Genomic DNA, 20,389 nt, shown 5'->3' with positions numbered 1-20,389 from the left:
TGGAGCTGCATTCTCTGAAAGGACTGAAGAGTCAAGAGGGTACTGTTTTCACTTTGTCTAAATTCATAAAAATTATTGTTCAAAACCACTTCAGTAGGGTTTTTGTATATCATGAACTGATATATGGCCTGATTTTTTGCAAAAAGCTTTCACGCAGCTGCTTAAAAGTGTGAGCAATGCTAGGAGGAAGTTACACTCACAGTGTTTCAACAAAGTCCTGAGTGTATGCTGTGTGTGTAGTCACTGCAGATCACATGTTGTTGTCTACTGGGTTTGGTCAGAATAAGGACAAGCACATACTACATGGAAGTTCAAAGTAAAAAGCCATTGCAGCTACCGACTTTGTTATGGAGTAAATGAACCATGTAGCTGAAGAAATACCTTGTTTTCCAGGCAGCAAGATAAATTTGTTTCTGCTTTTGAGAATAATTGGCACCTTTTTGATTCAGGGTAAAAAACTTAGATGAAGAATGTGATTCTAAAATGATAGTTCTTTTGTCCTTAGCATTTGTGGAACAGGTTTTGCACAAATATTCCTTGACTATGTGCCTTTAGGCTTGAGTTCTAGTTGTAATACAGACCCTTACAATTTTGTTGATTATTTGGTGTTAGAGAATACCATCTGCTCGTTAAGGAGACTATTTGAGAATGAAATCTAAAACTTTCATACTTCACAGTTGCTGTAATTCTTTTTTTTTTTTTTTTTAAGCCCCTAGACAAAAACAAGTGCAGGTTCTATAGGATGCTGACTACACCCTGCTGGGTGCTGGTGATGTTAAAGTTGAAAAGATTTCTAAACACTTGGTGTTTGCCAGGATTTACCAAATCTGGGGTAATCTCTTACGTGTTATTTTCATGCAGTTTAGTAGCTTTCTTTTATCACTGTTCTGCTTTATATACCAGAGGCTTTTTTTACAGGGAAGATTCCTGGCTTAATTTATAACAAACTCTGTTTTCACTGGATTAGACCAGCAGGATAACTGGCTTTAGTTGGCAGTTCCTGTTTTTTTAATGAAATGGAAGTGCTGGCTCATGCTATTTTGCTTTATATTTTGCTGCTAAACTTGAACATTTGGTTGTTATTATTCTGAACTGGGCACATTTCACAGTATTATAGTTGTTATTTGGTGATGTTAGTTACAATATTGGTGATGTGACAGTCTGGTTCACTTTTTTTATAGCAGGATTAAGCAGAAATGGAGTAAGTACAAACATTCCAGTAGATCCTCTTCCTCCTCCTATTTCTCATTTTTCACTCAGATCCTATAACAGTTTCTGAACAATTTTCTGAAATAAGCTGGTGACTACAGACATGTTAGAGGTTTTGGTTGGTGCTACAGTCTCAAAATAGCTTTAATTATAGTCAAGAAACCTGGTGTGTTCCGTTGTCTAAAAATGGAATAAAATAAGGTAATGTTATTTTGCTTTCTGAGTACACAATTTAAAGTCTCAATTAAGACACAATCATGTGTCCCTTAATGTCAGTGGCTCTGGAAGATCAAACCCCTAGTGAGAACTGGTGAAATAATCTATCTTTTTACCACTAGGGCTGCTTATAGTTTTCCAAGACATCTGTATTATTACAGTTAAGAGGAAAACTTGCCTGCTGTTTCTTTTCTTTATTGAAGATTGTAACTATTCTGTTAAACTGTTATGAAGTTGCTGGGGATGTTTTTGTTCTGTTGTCTTTCTCTTCTCTTCTTTGCATATACGCTGTTTTGTTCTTTTGCACTGAAAGTAGTGATGGAATTTACAAAACTTGGGCTTGTTTCCTGGTGTTCATTCTACTTTTAAAACAAACTTCTTAAGCTGGGAAACTGAGAAGGACCCTAAAAACTTTTTGAATTTGACAATCTATCTGTAAGAGCAGTAATGAGTTCAAAGCAAAGCTTTGTCTTCACGTAAGACATGGAGGGTCAGTTCACATGTAATCCTACCATGTGTGATTTGAACAAAAACATGTTTTTTTTGTTCTTTATTGTCTGAATGATTCATGGAATAGCATACAGCTATAGACAGTACTTTTGAAGAATTTGGTAGATCCTTAGAGTATTGAAACTTGCTGTTCTTTATTTTTTTCTTCTTTAGAAACTTAATTTTGTTCTCTCTTAGGATAGACAAGGGAGACACAAATAAATATGTCTTTTGATCACAAATAAATGATCCTTTGTTCTCAAAACAAAATTTCCAAAACACAGTCAGTGGGTGAATATCTGGCATGTTGTTCATTGTGATCCAATAAACAAATTGGTGCATTCAGTCCTGTCTTTGTGTATCTATTGTGATTGCTGTTGATGGCTGACACAGAAAAGATCCATGGCATGTATACTGAGTGAAACTGTCAAAGATTTCATAAATATTAAGGTCAATTTCTTAAAGATGGGTATTTGAACATGGAATCTTTTGATAAACTTACAATAATGCTGATAACATTATTTTGTAGAATAACAAAATATGGGTTATGCAAGTGAATGTATTTCCTTAGACTCAGCAAGTAAGTTGGTACCTGCAAATATATTTACATGTAAGTAATTACCCTTCTTCAAGGAATAATTGCATAATATTCAGTATTGTCATAAATGTTAAGGTGGAGTTAAAATATATTGCTGCATTAAAAAAAAAAATCACTAGTATCCTTTGCCAGATGCTATGCAGAATTGCAAGAGCAGTTTGTTCCTTTCCTGCTTCAGAAGAGTTTGCTAGTGACCTATGTATCTAGGTTAGCTTGCTTAATGTTTACCACTTTTTAAAATTAATGCAGACCTTTTCTGAGAAGTTCTGTCACCTCTGTTATTTTCAGCCCGGGTTTGGAATTTGGGAATGAGAAAGGCCTGAGACTAGCATGAGCCGTTTGGTTGACCTGTAATTGAAAGATATACTTCTCTGAAATTGCCATTTTCTTTTCCTTGCTTGCAAACCTCCAGGGCAGCTGTTTTGGTGGGGGGATGGGAGTGCTGAGTCAGGTCTCTTCACATGTTGAATAGTTTGGGAGGATTGGCCCATGGTCCCAGTGACTCTGTTTCCTCTTGGTTTTTTTCCCCAATCTGTGTGAGGGAGGGAATGGGGGCGAAAAGAGTGAGAAAAAGCAAAGGACTGTGACTGGGTTGCACAGTCATTATTCCAGAGTCAGTGCTGATGCTTGTCTAGCTGATGTTAGCAGCAAGTAGGAGTCTTACTCTTGCAGTTGAGGTTATATATGCTCTTGCTTCCTGGTAATAATAAACTTAAACCTTGATGCATGGTGACTCTGTGTTGCAGTTAGTCATAATGGGATCAGTTTTCTTTTTAATTAAAAGAAATACAAATGAACTTCCACTTTACTGACTGCCATGAAAGTCCCTCGGGATGCTATTGTTAAAAACAAAACAAACAAAAATCAGCTAAATTTATTCCTTTGTAAGCCTAGTATGGAAAATACCAGTTTGCAAGATTATAAATCTTCCAAGTATTTTGTTGTCTTGTATGTATATGATAGAGTTTGTGCTTTCATAGAAGGTGGTGCATTGTGGTGTATTTTCTCAAAAATGAAAAGATTTAATATGTGCATAAAATAATCTCAAAATGATAGCAGTTAAAGTTACAAATGCAACCTTTTTCTGGAATATTCTTTTCTGAATGCAGCCTTGACAATATTCTGATGCTCTGTTCCTTGATGCAAAAATAGACAACCATTACCCCCTGCCAAAATCCACTCTTTGCAGTAGAAGCCCTAAACATGATGAGACAAAAGTATTCAATTTTGGAATAAAATATGAACCTTTTTGGCGTTCCTAGTGGAACCTGTTTTTATATATCTTCTGTGCCTTTTTAGTAGCCGCTGTTTGACGTGACTAGGGGGACAACAAAGCAGCCAGTGCTATTTCTCTTCACCTTTAAAGCTAGATTAACATTCTTGGTGGAATTAAAAATCCCAACAATGTATTGTCTGAAATAAATGGGCAAACAATGTATATGGAAATGGTTGATCACATGTTTGTAAATGGCTGCTAAGTTTGAGAAGGAAAAGGTAAACCAAAGAACAACTTGTGTCATCTTCTGTAAGGGGACACGTCTGATCTGTGAAGGGCTTTGTGCAGGTGGATATATGGACTTATGCACAGCTAATCATGTGATTCTCACCATTTCAAATGTAAACTCTTACTGGCAGGAGTGTTTCTTTACCATTGTTGTGCGTGGCTTTGTTGTTTGTAAGCAAATTGTGAAGTTCCTTTATCATGGTTTAATGGATGTTACATTTTTGTATGATGTAGGATTTGTATGATTTTCATGCTGTTCCCACATGTATTAGCTTTTTACCTGACAACTCATGTGACTGGTTAGCATTTGTGCTTCCCAAATTGTGAATAGGTGGTCAAAAAAAGGCAGTGTGGAAGCGTGGTAGCAAGAAGCTGCTTATGGCAGAGATTGGATCCTTCATGGAGTGAAGAAGACAGAGCTTTTCATGTGTTTCATGTGCTATGCCTTGCAGGTCATAGTTTCATTGCCTACCAAAGACAGCAATGTCTCTGCTGTGACTGTTTGTGGTGGTGTAAGGTGCTTTGTCTGTTGGAGACTGGAGGTTTTGTCTGTCCAGGGTAATAAAGGTTAGGCAGTGTACTGGTCTAGGTAAACATGTCACCACTTTGCCACCCAGAAGAGCCCTGCCTGTGAGCCTATAATATTGATACTTATTGTCTTCTGAGGCAGAATGCTTGAGTGTGTCTTGTATTCTTGTATTTAATTTGGAGTAAACCCTTTCTCATAGAAAAAGAATCTAAATCTGCTCTATCAGGTTGGGTGAAATCCATGGGAGAGACAAATAGTGTGTGTATTAAATCATGGGCTCTATTTGTCAGACATTTCTGGTCCATATGAGCTAGAATAATGAAATTTAGTCATCTGAACTATCTGCTTAGCACTTACGAGTGTGGAAGTAGGAAGACTGTATTACTCCTTTTCTGTAGAAAGCTTCAAATACCCTTGCAAAAAGCCTTTGGCTTATGTTGTGTCATCAGTGTCTTGTTTAAGATAGCTATGCTACAGAACAAATTGATGCCAATTCTACTCTTTCAAATTTCAAATAGCTATCTTGAGAACTGCTTTAAATGGCTAGAGCATTTCTTTCAAGGGCAGGCTTATGCCTAAACTTAAGTCTCATAATGCGTATCTACAGGTCTTGTGGATATACATGTGTATAGCCTATATGTGTGTATTTAAAGATACAGGGTAGTGTTTTGTCAAAGATTCATGTAATTTGACAAAAGAACTCTCCCTCATTTTTATTCTTTTGCCTAAACTTCATAATCTTAGTATGTTTTTTTCTTTTGATCTCCTTTGTGATTAGGCAACTTCCTGTGATGTGGCAGTCTTGACCTATTTGTATTTGTTTTTCACTTAGAGTAAGTCTTTATTTTTAACTTGCTTTTTTTAAGCTATGTCTTTTCTTAAAGCTTTCAAACTAAGCTTCTGTAACACGTACAACTGTCCTTAGGAAAAATGCTAACACAAAGCTTCCCAACTTGCATAGCAGTGTCTGGTGACTTGGAACTCTTGGTGGATGAGCTGTGGGCTTGCATAACTTCTGGAGGAATGATTTAATGCTGTGCATGTGATTAAGAAAGGCAAAAATATATCTGTCTGGGCTATCATAAGTCATTTAATGTTTCCAATGAGATGCATTTCAACAGCAGGACTTTGGCACGCTTATTAGGGTGTGTGGTTCTGCAGATGAATGGATTTTTGGACTCTTGAGTTGTAAAAACTCATTTCTTGATGTGCAGTGTCACTGCAATTGTACTTACTTCCAGGCTTGCAGGAATCCTTCCTGTTTCTTCTGCAATACTTTGTTCTGTCCTCTTTTTTTCACTGTTGCTGTGTCTGGTTGTGAGAATGAAAGTGTACTGCTCTGTTTCCACAATTGCAATTATATTAACTGTGTGTACATGTGTTTTTCCTCATTGCAATAACAGAAGTTACTGCAACTAAAATGCTATATAATTTTCTTTTTACATAGGTAATATTTCCTTTCACTTTCTGCCTCTTTATTCTACTGTTGATTTGCAATGATGCAGACAAGCTTGTCTGGTTATGGTAAACTGTCAGTTCTGAGCTATGGTGATTTTTTAATTTGTCCTATTCTTTATAACAGTTGTAAGCTTGAGTGGTAACTTTGCAAATGTGATGTCCTTTTCTGCTTCTAAAATCAGTTTAAAATGTCCCATTAATAACAGTGGAGTTGGATTTAACCCAAATAATTAAGAGATTATATGTCTTTGAAATAGGAACTTCTGTTGCTCTGTGGGTTTTAATTTAGTTTTGTGGCAAGGCATATGAAGCTTCAGCTTAGAATTCAACAATGTTTCCTTAATAATCACTTCTGTTTTCTGCATACATTTTAAGGAGTGATGTATTTTATAGTGATCAATGATCCGTGTTTAGTAGATTTGCATTACAGATTGAATACTTAAAGGTTTATATGTGTTCTTCATAAAATATGCATATAAAGAAAATTAATTCTGACTTTAAAGATGAATGCAAGTTAGTAATGGGGTCTTTTTTGTGCACCCTTACAGTTGAATTATACATATATAAACAATAATGTGTGTGATAGGGAAAATGGTTCTTTCACAATTCTGACTATTTTCTGTTCTCTCCTGTAGCTGAAAACCAAATGCAACAGGACCAAAATCAATCTACTGAATACACATTTTGCTAGCCAAGATGTCTTCTTACAACGTGCTGTATTTTCATACACAAGGGCTTTTGTTATTGGTGTGTTACATGAGGAGGGATGTGAACATGCTGAAGCCTGTTTAGTTTGGGTTGACCTGCTGAAAAGCAGCTCTGAGAAGGAGGACCTGGGGGTCCTGGTGGACAGCAAGCTGTCTATAAGCCAGCGGTGCCCTTGTGGCCAGGAAGGCCAATGGTGTCCTGGGGTGCATCAGGAACAATGTTGACAGCAGGTTGAGGAAAGTGATTCTGCCCCTCTGCTCAGCCCTGGTGAGGCCACATCTGGAGTGCTATGTCCAGTTCTGGGTATCTCAAAACAAGAGAGACAAGGAGCTCCTGGAGCAGGTCCAGTGGAGAGCAACAAAGATGATGAGGGGTACTGGAGCATCTCTCTGGGAGCTGAACCTGTTTGGCCTCAGGAAGAAATGGTTGAGAGGGAACTTCAAAAATATCTATAAGTATCTGAAGGGAGGGTGCTAAGCTCTTGGTGGTGCAAGAAATAGGACAAGAGGTGATGGCAGACAGTGATGGATAAGAAGTTCTCAGTGAACATGAGGAAGATAATCTTTGCTGTGAGGGTGACTGAGCACTGGTGTTGGTTACTCAGAGAAGTAGTGTTTGCTTTCCTGGAGATACTAAAAAACTGTCTGGAAGTAATCTTGAGTAATGTGCTCTACGGGTCCCTTACTGAGCAAGAATGTTGGACGAAGACATTTGATGGTCCCTTTCTACTTCAGCCTTCTGTGATCATTGTGATAATTGATACAATGTATTTGTGTCTGCTTTTGGTTTAGTGACTTAAGAATGAAGATGCCCTGCTGAGTCTTCATTCCTAATTCACACCCTGTAGTTGGCTTTTTCTGGTTTGAATTTCAGTGGAGTCTTTGAAATCTAGTGATTTCTACATTAGCTGTGGAAAAGGATGTTAGCTGAAAGGTTTTTGATTAACATGTTTCTAAAGATGACCTGTTACCCTGGACTGGGCAAAATTTTTTTGGGGGGGGCTTTGTTTTTATGGTACATATTGACTGTAATCTTATTTCAGGAAATATTTTCATGAAGTTAGCACTTCACATCATGTTGAATTATTAGAACTTAGTTTTATAAATATAAGAATTTATTTTATGTGTCTGTTTGATTCCTTTTATATTGCTGTATTTTTCTTGATTTACATTTTGTATGGGTGTTGTTTAATATCTGTACAGTATGTAATGTTGGTACTGTACTGTAAAATTTTCAAAAATTTTCAAATTTTGAATAGTTTCTGCAGAAACAAGACTTAACCTATTTGTTAACCTACCTAAATCCTACCGTAGGATTCCCTTGTGGATTCCCTTGTTTCAGTATTGCTTCCTGGACAGGAGACTGTCATGTAACCTCTCTGGGGTGATTGTTCTCTGTGCTGTGAGAACTAGTCCAGTTACCTCTGTGTGTTGAGAGAATCACTGTTAATATGCCAGGTACAGTTGGTTACTGCAAGTGAATTGAGACACTGTATTCAGGCATGTCTGGGTTAAATGAGGTTTTTTGGTTTTTAACCTGTTTAATGACACTTTAACTTCTTAGCCATTCAGTTACTATCTTCTAGATTGTTACAATATCTTCTAGCTAGTTGCACATTTTTATTGTATGGCTGTAGAATGCATAATTTAGTTGGACCTGGTTTCTATTTTGCCTATCAAATACAGTCCTTATTTCACAGAATGGTTGGGATTGGAAGGTAACTTTGGGGATTGTCTGGTCTAACCCCTCTGCTCAAGCAGGGATACTCAGAGCCGGTAGCTAGAACCATGTCTGGTGGGTTTTTGTCTGTCCAAGGATGGACACTCTACCACCTCCCTGAGCAACCTGTGCCAGTGTTTGACCACCCTCGCAGTCAAGAAAATGGTTCCAGATAGTCAGAGGGAACTTCCAGTGTTTCAGCTTGTGCTTCTTGCTTCTGATCCTGTCACTGGACACCACTAAGCAGAGCCTGGCTCTGTCCTCTGACACTCTCCCTTCAGGTGTTTATATATATTGATGAGCTCCCCCTGAGTCGTCTTCAGGATGAACAGTCCCAGCTCCCTCAGCCTTTCCTCACAGGAGATTTGCTCAAACAAAAAATCTATGAACACATATCAACATAAGCTTTACTTAATAGTAACTTACCTGGTTTGTCAGATTTTGTCAATGAAAGCTTTTACTGAGTGCAACAGGAATCATGACCCCCAGGTAAATGTAAGAATTTAATAGAATGCTTGCAGCTACCTTCTTGTGTTTAGTGGCTCATTTTATTCATTTTGCAAATATTTTAAAGAATTCCCTGGAATTCTTTGAAGTTCCTTTAAAATACTTCCTGCTCATAATTATGAATGTATCTGCCTTTTCACTTCAATTCTATTTGGAGATGTACTTACAAATGAGTTTTGTCTGTTTTCACAGCATATTTCATTCATTTCTATTTCAGACTGAATGATAGTGATCAATAAGATTGGTAGCTTAAAGTCCTGCATCTGCAGAACAATTCTGCTAGAGTTGTTATGCATGTTATGGGGAAAGTTGTTAAAATACTTGGCAGTTGGAGTGTTTTCAGCAATGAAGTTTTGAATTAACACAGATGTAAAAGTTGATTTCCTAACGTTAGGTGATGTGTTTTGTGTAAAACCTATCAAGTGCTTCTTACTTGCGCCTTGAAAGCCAACTCATGTGTTCAGCTCCTGAGGAGTAGGTTACTAAGCCCGTGGTCAGACTGCTGTTCTGACTGTGACCAAGAGATAAACAGCAACAAGCTACTGGGAGCAGTTGTCCCCATGAGGGGTTGGCCTCCTTGGATATGCTGGAATGACAGTGGCACCATGTCACTTTGTTTAAACAAACCTTATATTCACTGCCCCTAACTCCCTTATTAAATTCTTAAAGCTAGTACAGCTGATTCTAGCAGAAACAAGTTAACAAGTTTCTGCCTTACTCAGAATGAAGGCAGACTTAAAGGGATGGTAGCTTGGGATTGGAGTAAAGGGTATGGGGGGGGAAAAAGCAACTGAATGATAAACATTTAACTTATTTATAGCTGAATTAGTATTTGACAGAAACCTTACTAAGAGGGATATAGGTACTTAATTTAGGCTGATTCGGGTACCTAATTTAGCTTTTGAAAGTCAGTTCTGAGTGCCATCTGTTTGTGATGTGTCCTTATCAAAAATGTTATTTAGTAAAGCATTTGAAGAACTTGATTTACCAAATAATCTTTAAATAATTTCCTTCATCCCCAAATTATGAAGACCCCCTTTGTATGGGTGTGATTTTTCACCAAACATTCTCTCCCCCTTCTCTAGCATATGTTTATAGTAGCTTCTTGCAAAATTGATAGTATGAATTACAAGCTTTGAAACTTGGAGTGACTGTATACTTGGTACGGCTTTTATTGCACTGTGGAGTGCACTGTTAGATGCTGTGGTGGCAAAGGTGTTGTCTTCTGTGACTCTACAGGCCATTACTGTTTGGAGAAGATTATTTTCAGGGTCTTCACCTCCCTGTGAGCATAATAGGAAGGGAAAAGCCACTACAAGTTGACGTCCTAACCCTGGGGCTTATTGGTAGCTAATCCTGTTTTATTTGATCACCCAAGATTTGACTTGGTTAATGTTGTAAACCTGGCAATTTATGTATGTTGTCATGTTTGTGATTTTTTTTTTTTTTTACTGATCTCTTGAAAAGTTTAATGGCAGATTAAAAATAATGCGGTTATCTGTGTGCACACATTTGTCCATCATCATGATTTTTGTGTCAGAACTGTGTAGGAGGCATACACCTGCTGAACAGTGTCTCACTGTTTAGAGATGGGGCCTTTAATTGATACTCAGTTATGGCTTTCAGTACACACAGGGTTAAGTGAAAAGGTTGCAGTAATATCTAGTGAGCTTTTTTCCTTTAATGTGCTCATTAGCAGTGGCAAGTGCAGGTTTTAGCACATGTCGGTAATTTACATTTCATTGCTGAGTGGCTGCCCTTGTTCAAGAGTTGTTTTTAAGCCTGATGAATATACTTGTGTTGGGAATAAACTGAGTAGAAGAATTGAAAGCCAAATACCCTGCCAGGCTTTTCAATTGGTGCTGAAGTTTCTAGTGGGTCACTGATTAGTAATGCATGAAGCAGCAGGAAAATGCAAAGATGATGTCTAGAAAGGTTACTTCAGGTAGGTTTGCCCTCAAACCCCTCTTCCTTTGTAACTACCTTTTCCTCAAAATTTCTCTTAGCAGGTCTTCTTTTAATATGAGAATGTGGTACATTAGATGGACATTCCAACTAGGTTACTAATTTAGAGGTGGTACAGAAAAGTAATACTTGTGCAGTGACTCCTATAAACAGATGATCTTACAGGCTGTGCAGTTTCCTGCTCTCAGATCACGATGAAAGGATCTCAGTGAATATCCACTCTTGTACTTTTTTCTTTCCTCTGCCTCTTCTCCTACTGACTTGGCCTGAAGATGTGTGGTTCACTGCAGTAATGGCCAATATATGTGTGCTGGGATGCAGTAGCATTGTGGTTGGCAATTGAGATGCAAGACAACGGTTGCCTTTGGGGGAAAATTGATGTTTTCATGTATCAACAGCTTAGTTTGGTAATAAAATCATATGATTAGCTGAATGTATTCTTGGAGTGATATTCTTGCTATTTTCCAAGCTCCTCTCTTTTCAGCATATGGTGTGGAAACTTATACTGTGAAATGACACTTTCCTTTTTAGAGAGGTCTGCATATATTTTCTGTCCGAAAGGATAGATATTGCTGAATTTACATATATACACAGAAAACAAAGTATTTTCATTCCAGATGTCTATTAGGATCATACTGACATGTTCTTCAGAGCTCTAGCAAAAGAGTACTGGTGCTTACTTTTTCCCACTTTTACTCTAAGGTATTGTGGACACAGTTTATAGTCAAGCTACTTATACAGTTTGAGGATGGGGAATGCATTAAACATTTAGAATGGAGGGAAAACCAGCAAAAGATATTCCAGAACATTCTTGTGAATAAGACCTGCCAGTTTATTGTGTAAGAATTTGTGAACTCTTTTATTAGACTATCTTAACATTAGGTGCACCTATTTAAATGAAAATGTTTGCAGAAAGTGGAGCTGTTGGAATATTTTTCACATGCTGAAAATATTTTCATAGCTGCCTTGGTCAGATTTGTAATTCCTGTTGTTAATTTGCAAAACAGCTTTTTTGGGTTGTCTGGGAAGGCTGAATCCTTAAGCTCTGTGCTAACACAGAAAAGGTATCTGCAGTGATAATTCTGAACCTCAAATGATTGAGGTTGTGATTAGACAGCAAATACTTGTTTGAGTTAGGGAGTAGCAAAATATCTATGGATGTTAATGGAAAGACATTTTTGGCTATGAACCACAACATTTTTCATGGCTTATTATTAAAAAAACCTGAGGAAAATAATGATTTTTTTCATGAAAAAACTTGTGAGTGAGATACTTTGCCTTGTGCTTAGGACACCTGTATATTCTTTACTCTCTCAGAAATCTGGAGATGCTTGTGTGGCAAAGTCATTGAGACTAGCAAACAGCTGAGGTTGCCTGAGTAGAGCTTGCCAAAACCAGGGAGAACATTTTATCCTTTAAACTTAGAATGGTTTTAATTTCTTTTTCAGTAGCAACTGAAGTTGTAAAAAATTTGCAGAGTTATGTCTTAGAATTGGACTGTGGTTCTGAATGGATCAAATGGAGAGGGGGCTAAGACTGCTTTCAATTAAGATTTCCTCTTGCAGGTTTATGGTAGGGCAGGCTTCTGGGATGGAGCCTCAGTCTCTACCGAATAGGTCCTCTAGCTCTGACCTAGCCCTGCCTGGCTGAATGTGCTTTGTGATAGCACATTCTGTGGCTGTTTTGGGTGCCACTGCCATCCCATTTCATTTCAGGTTACATGAAGTTGTGCCCTAAGGTATTGTCTACTGTGTATATTTGTGTGCAGGGCTGTGCAGTTGTTAAAGGCAGGTGAACTGTTTGCTTTCTGGATCTTATGACTTTCTGGAGCATTGATCCTCTTCTTGACTGAGCAGCTTATACCTTCCTATATGTGATCTGGTAGGAATAGATTATAACTGTGGGACAGAGCTTTTACCACACTGAAGGTTGCTCTAAGTAGATGAATGATTCTTTGGTCTTTGGAACAGGATGTGATCTCAAAATGTAAGATGTTCCTACAGGTTGGTCATTTGGCTATTTTTTGGAAGGGAGTTGTTTGTTCTCATAGCTTAAATTTAGAATTGGCTTTCTATGAAGTGAGAGGCAGTCTCTGGCTAGTCAAATTGGTGTAGCCCATAATCATATTTGTCTTCAAGGAGACTTTTGGTAGATGGCATCTAGGGAATTCAACACCCATGCAGCCCAATACTGCAATGTTCAAAGGATACTTTTCAAGTTTCTCAATTTAAGTGGTAGGTATTGTGATATGAGATACTTCAGGCATTAATTATTGTTCCCCAGAATTATTAAAAAATTAGTCTTTGGGAAGACAGTAAGCATACATAGGTTAGGAATGATTTTGAAAGCCAGAGAATAATATATATAAGGCATACTGCAATCTCTTATTTTCAGTGTATTTTTTTATTCTGCTTGCAGAAAGAACATGTTATTTTAAGGTGGTACCAAATAGAAACACTTGAATTTTGTAAGACTGTTACTTTTATTCATGGGTTCTGTTTTCATAATGTAGATAAATAAATCCCATAGCAGCCATCTTATAAAGCTGTGACTTTTGGTACATGACTGTAGTGGGCTACCCAAATACTGTGTGAGCTGTTGCGTGTACAAAAGCTGGAAGTGCATTATGGCTGTATATGGAGAACATGCCTCTTAGCACAAAAAGGCTGCTCAAGAATCCTATGTATAACTTTGCTTTTCAAAGGCAGGCAGCAGGTGTGCTGCAGAGTAGTGCTTCTGCCTATCGCACCAAGAGAAGTTCAATTTAATTTGCTCAGGCTGGAATTTAGAAAGAGTAAGTTTCCTGCCCAGACTTTTGGGCAAGGCATCTTGCTGGCAAGCTGCGCTTAACCTTATGATGTAAAATTCAAAGCCACCATACTAAAATAACATCAGGCTATTTAGAAACAGGTAAAAGGTAAAAAAATGCCTGAATGAAGACTGCTTTCATTTGGGTCTTGTGTGTGTGTAGGCATTGACACAGTTTTGAATTACATAGTTGCTTGCTTGTTTACATGGGACTCTCCTCTTCTTGGAGGCTGAGTATTTCTTTGTGTTCATTCTTCAGTGTTTGTCTTCAGACTGTATTCAAACCTTGCACTGGGCACTTGTGTATTTAATTTATCTGGGAAACTTCATCCATTTCTATAATATTTATGAATTTTATACATGTTAATGGATTTGTTCTCAAAATATTTTGTTGCTTGGAGCTGAGTGGGAGAGGATCCTGTCCTGCTTCTTCCTTGCACGTTTCCTTCATCTTTCTGTGTTCAAGAATGTTGAGGCTTTTCATCTAGAAGGCGCAGGGAGCTTAGGAGATAAGTGGCCTTATTTTCAGTTATTTCCAACTGCAAAGAGCAATTTCAGATATTCTGGGTGTCTAGTGGGTAGAGTGTGCTCTGATTGTAATAAATTTTCATAGTACCTGACAGCTAGACTCTCCTTAGAAGGTAATGCAAGTTGAAGGTTTAGGTGGCTTATAAACTGAAATATGGATAACTTTTTCATGAGAATAGTAAAGGCATTATTTGTGATATACCATGCTTAGCATGGTACAGTATGGCTTCCATTCTGATTTCAGACTTGTTAATTGAAGCCTCCCAGCTTTCTGTATGGAACTTTTCACCTTATTGTGATTAACAATTTAGACAGTGTTACCACTGTTCTTTCTGCACTGATCTTACTGAAAGTTTTAGCCTTTTGCAGATGCTGAGAGAAATTCTTGTGCAAGAAATCTTTGGAGTGGAAGCCTTGAGTCCAGTAAGATTTAGAATTTGACAAATGTATATTCAAGTAAGAGTTTCCAAAGAGTGAATAAAGGACACTGTGGGTTGTGCTCTTACATAGACTGTCTCTGTCTCCCTACTGTACCTTATACCAAAATGTCTGTATGATAAAGAAATGGTTTACCTACAAGATTTTGTTTCAGATATGTTAGGTTGTGTAGTAGATTATAAGTGTATCTTCTTCTGTTTTACAACAGGGTTTTGTTTAAGTTTAGTTACTTCCACCTATACAAAACACTTTTTCCAGTCATTTCAGTGCTTGATAACTTTAGGGTTCACTGCCCCTGTGCATTTTTCAAATTATTAGTTTCCTAATGCATACTGCTTTAATTTACCCCCTAGTGGGATCCTTAAATGGATTTTCAAGAATTTTGAAAGTAGGCTACTATAGTCGTATTTCAGTATTGGTCCTGACTGACATAAAATTTTAGGTAGCCTCTACAATTAAAGGGATGGGAGGTTCAAAGATTCCAAAGATGGGAGGAACAAGCCAAAGATTCTCTTAATTTGTATCTGCTTTCTTAGAATACTTTTGCTTTGATTATTTCTGATAATTTGCCCGTTGCTTTTGCAAGTGTTTTTCTCTTCGATGTAACTTAAATATGTTCATTTCAGTATCTGTTCTTCTAATGTAATATATTTAACGTTAAAACATTTGCTTTGTTTAAAAAAAAAAACCAAACAGATACAAATCTGACACACTGTATACCTCACAGCACCAAAATATCCATAAAGGATGGCTTAAAGAATTTGGTGCATGTATTGTATCCATGGAAGAGTGTATTAATGTGTGTTTACATGTTATGTTCTGAATATAACTCAGGCTATTGTTTTAGCTCCAAGTGCCAGAAAACTACAGAACTATTTTTCTTTGAACTTGCAGTTTGAATTTTCCATAACAGCCTAAAATTGAAGTAGTGATAAAGTATCTGCAGTATTTGCATGCATGAACTGAAGTATATATGTAACTTTGAGTCCTTTAATATTCTGCCACATTTCTGTGGAAAAAGTAGCATTCATGGGGACTTCTTCTTGCAGTTAAACCCCAGTGTTATATTTCCCTCTTCCTCTTGAATCTGTTTTTCGGTAGATTTTTGTTTTTCCAGTTCTAACTAGTGTATGATTTAGGGGAAATACACAAATCTGTCTTCATATTTGATGTTCCACAGTATGGGAGACTAAGAAATTTGTGACCAAAGTTTAAAACTGGATAAACAGCAGCAGAAGAATAGAGGATGGAAAAACCCTGTCAATCCAACCTCTCAAAAGTTCTTGTCTGTATATTAAGATTCCAGTCCAGCTAATTTTTAGAAAGCCTGCATTATCATTCAGGGCAGGAAGAGCTTTCTGAATGTGTGACTCCATGAATGAAATATCTATATTGCCATGTATTCTCAGTGTCATGTATCTTGATTGACAGTACTATAAAAATGCAACCATTTCAACTGCCTTTGAAAAGCAGCGAAAGAAAACAGATCCTTTAGGAATAACACAAGGTTATTCCCTTTTAAGGAGTTTCTAGTGTAGCATGTTTATACCTTGCTCTGATAGAGTGAAATAAAATCTGATGATTGGATTCCATTCTAGGAATGGCAAATCTTCTTAAGATATTTGGACTGAAAAGCTACTTTAGGGCTAAGTTAGAGTTGAAATGGCGATGGAACCTCCCTAATGGGAAACCTAGGTAATGATTAGGTTTCAGCATGGATAAATAAAACTTTGTAGCCTGTGTTCCTGTGATAGTTGAATGCCAGTGATAAAATGAGTGATGTAAAATAATTAGTGTTACTATTAAGCGATGTAAAATAATTAGTGTTGCTACTAAGAGTTTATATTTAAACTTCTGGTTGCTTACTTTCCTATATATTCCATGAGACTCATGGTTTGAGCTTGTGTTTCCATATATAAGATATCTGGAGTTTGGCCTTTGTTACTGTCTTGTAACAAAAGTATATGCCTGAAGTTTCTCATTCACACTGGACCATGTTTTGAGGATTCCAGTGAAAGCTACAGGTATCACTGTAATGTAGTAACTTATGCTAATTGTGCCAAAACAGAGATTGGTCAGGATGCTGTACTGTTGCAAAGTACAAAAACTTGAACCTCACTCTTAAAATTGTCACAAAGCTCTTGCCTTATGACTTTGAGATTAGCTTTTGAGCAGTAATTTTTAATTATTTTTTTTAAAGAATAGAAAACAATTGAGATGCATTGGTGGGCAGGAAAGGAAAAGTTAGTAGGCATCTAGAAGCTGGTATGTCTTTCTGCTTTTTTGAGTTGTATGCTTTAAAGAAATTTAGCATTCAGCTACATTATCTTCATATTAATAGCTGATAATGGAGATATTCCTTAAAACAAGGATCCAGTGTGATCTTTCAGGGAGTTTTGAAACTGCTGAAATATGTCCCAGTGATTTGAAAAAACCAGTCTGAACTGTTTATATACTATAACTTTCCATTACTAAGGCAGCTGACATTTGCTGGATAATAGTGTTTGTGTACAATAGTTAAGGGTCTTAATTCTCCATGCCTTTCTAAAAATTAAACTGGCTATAAGACAATGTATTGTGCAGTGATGTATGTACTCCCTTATGGATTACAAAAGCATATAATAATATGAACAAGTGGTATGGGCATTTGGACCAAGAGAAGAATATTTAAAATATTGTGATTAAAATAATGGGTTACAAATTTGTCGTGGAATTAGAGCTCTGTATGACTGGGTAAAACAGAAACTGTCCTTTCACCAGTGTATTCAGCCTGTTCATGAAAAGATGAAGTAAATGGATCAGTGAGAGAATCATTATTAGACAGCAGCACTGTAAAATACCTTTAAAAACATAAACTAGTTGAGAGATAATACATTGAAAGAAGACCTTGGGATTATAGAATGAATGTAGTTTTGATTTTGTGAGCAGCAAGAAATCTTGTATGAGCTGTTCATATATCTGCAATGAAGAGATTTGCTATTTGCACAAAGGTTGCTCTATATGTTTTCTGATCTAAAGTTGAAGAATAAATAGCAGTGAAGATGTAGTCCTGGAGCTGAAGAAAAATTTGCTTGAAAGATCAAAGATTAGAAACAGCTTCAATCACATTTTTAACTGTTTAACACTTAACTAACACTCCATTTTTTAAGTGTAATGGTGGATATTGCACATTATAATAAAGATTATTACTTTACCGTATCACTAGTGTCTGTTCTTGACTTCATCTGTATTAGAGCAAAATCCAAAGAACTTAATTATACTCACTACATTCCTGTTGTGCTTGATGTCATGTGCACATATGTAATGAAAAGCTGGTTTATGCTTTTTTCCCTTTCCTCCAGTTCTGTTAACATCTAAAGAAAAATAAAAAGGAGTAAGCTAAAAAAATAAATGGAGAAGAAAACCCTGGGGCTTTAAACAGAAAACCTTAATGCCTGCAACCACAAAAAGGTCTCAATCCCCACCATTCTTTAAAAAATGGAGAAATGGAAGCAGTCCTTGTGGCTGGGTAAAGCAGTATATGAAAGTATTGTCTCTCCTCTTTTCACTTAACTCTCAAGCTTCTGTAGTGGGAAGAGTCTCGTACTCCCCATTAATAGCAACTTTTTCAACATTAAATTTGTTTAAAATGTGACCAGCAAAGGCCAAGAATTTTCTAACCTTGCAATACAATGGTTATGATGCAATAAAAGCTTAAGAGACTACTTAATCTAAATTTTGTTTTGTTTTCTTAAAGAATAAGCTCTTTATATAAATTCATAAAACCTCACAGAATTAGGGGTCTGGTATCTGTATTGTAGACCTTAAAATTAGAGGGCATAGTTGCCTGGAAAAGAGTGTCAGGATTGGTCTTGGTTTCTATATTTTTGGAACTTTCCCTTCCTATACATAATATTTTTGAATTCTTTTGGAATGTATTTATATTCAGAGTGGAAAACATTATTTATTCCAGACATGAGTTAATGAGTTCCTTATTTTCACATTTCTTTCCTGTGTTGAAAATCTTGGGAGCCAGGATCTTTATTTGTTTGTTCTTCCAAAAGAAGTCAGTCTCAAGCACAAGCTCTAGTTCATAATGTGAGTATCTTCCGTCAGATTAGCTCTTTTTTTTTTTTTTTTTTTTTTATGGCTAGCTCCCTTGTCAGTTCTCATTTAGTTTTGGTTTTTTATTTTTGAATTTCTGGTTTGTTGGAGAGATGATAATTTTACACGTAGAGACTAATAAATACACTCTTCAGATTGTTTTTGTTTAAAAATATACACAGACTGAAATTTTGATAATAGAGAAGGAATAAATTTCACTTGTGTCCAAGCAGTTAATGAAATCCTTTATTATAATAATGTAGAGAGATCATTGTGACACTGTATTTAAAATAATGAAATATTTCTTACTGAAAGTGGTAATTCTTATTTTAAAACTTTGCCAAGCTAGTCCTTTACCTTCGTGCTTACTTTGTATCCCCTTGAGATTGATTGTGACGGTTCAGGTAGTGCGTGAGGCTTGGGAAAGGAGTTCTGCTAATGCAGAACTGGTTTTCAGCAATAGCTCTGCAGCTTGTCAAAATTTCTAATTTGGACCATGTCCTTCCTATCTTTCTGCTGATTCAAGGCATACTTGTTGGGAAAGATAGTTCTTTTAACAAGTGCTTAGCAGGCAGTGTTAATTATACTAGATATTTCAATGTTGGGACCAGTTACTTTTTAGCAAGATGATACAGAGTTTGCATGGTAAATTCCTTTCTGTCCTAGCCTTTCCTCTTCCAGGAGCTCCAGAGTGAATGTTTCAAGTCCTGCTCTAGTTTCTGCTGCTAGTTGTACTTGAGTTGCTGCTACAAAGCAAGGAATGGGAGCCATAATACCATCTTATATCTTGTGCACATTTGTGCAAAAACGTAGTTTCATAATCTTTATAAACTAAAGTTTTCCTGCTGTTGTAAGGAGGTGTTGGCCCTGATGACATGTTCGTGCCATCTCCCTTGTGCTGGGACTACCATTTATGTAATCTAGAGCAAACTTAAAAGTAACCTGGGAAGAGAGTTAGCAAAATGCAATGGACGAGGGGTGAAAAATGACAAGGCTGGAGATCAAGACCGTGCTTTTTATTTTTGAGGCAGAATGGCACTACATTCTGACTTTGTTACTATGATAGAGCACTTATCACTGTTGACATTTAAATTTCCTGTTTGTTCCCTCTTGGGCTGAGCCCATCAGAGCAAGCCTCTTGCTGCTACCTGATGTATTGTTAGCAGGTGACCACAAGGATGATGAAGGGACTTTGAGACTGTAAATTGGGCTTTCAAGAGTTAGAGCATGTTGGGATTAGAGTTGCTCCGTGAGGCTGTGTTCATTCTCTGGGTACATTTGTGCTGTGATGCGGTTATGGTCTATCCTTGTCTCTGCCTCTGTTCATTGGTGCAGGAGATAAAATGTAGCCTTTTGTATATACTTATGGATGCTTTTTTTATTGCTAGAATCTCAGAGTATATTCTACCTTTAAGGATTTTTTTCTCTAGCTTTGAGGAACATGCACATACTTTACAGCATTCTGTTTGCAAGTGAAAATCCAGTTTACTAAGAGTTTTGAGGTAATCCTAGCCCAGTAGATAAACTGGAGGTTGGACCTCTGGAACTTTTTGCATTTCACCATTTTTATATAACTTAGCTGAAGTACTAAAGTGGAAAAAATTTTCCAGGGTACTGTGGTCTTATTTAC

General features: G+C 36.9%; 1 protein-coding gene across 3 annotated transcripts in view; it reads left to right on the top strand.

Annotated features, from left to right (window-relative positions):
- PCCA (propionyl-CoA carboxylase subunit alpha) overlaps positions 1 to 20,389 on the top strand; it is a 273,781-nt gene that overhangs the window by 44,673 nt on the left and 208,719 nt on the right. The window lies entirely within an intron of this gene.

The sequence above is a fragment of the Lichenostomus cassidix genome, chromosome 1 (assembly GCF_008360975.1).
Source record: "Lichenostomus cassidix isolate B80296 chromosome 1, HeHo_3.0, whole genome shotgun sequence".
Taxonomy (NCBI): domain Eukaryota; kingdom Metazoa; phylum Chordata; class Aves; order Passeriformes; family Meliphagidae; genus Lichenostomus; species Lichenostomus cassidix.
Note: the sequence above shows the minus strand (reverse complement) of the source record. Positions and strands in the feature narration are given on the sequence as shown.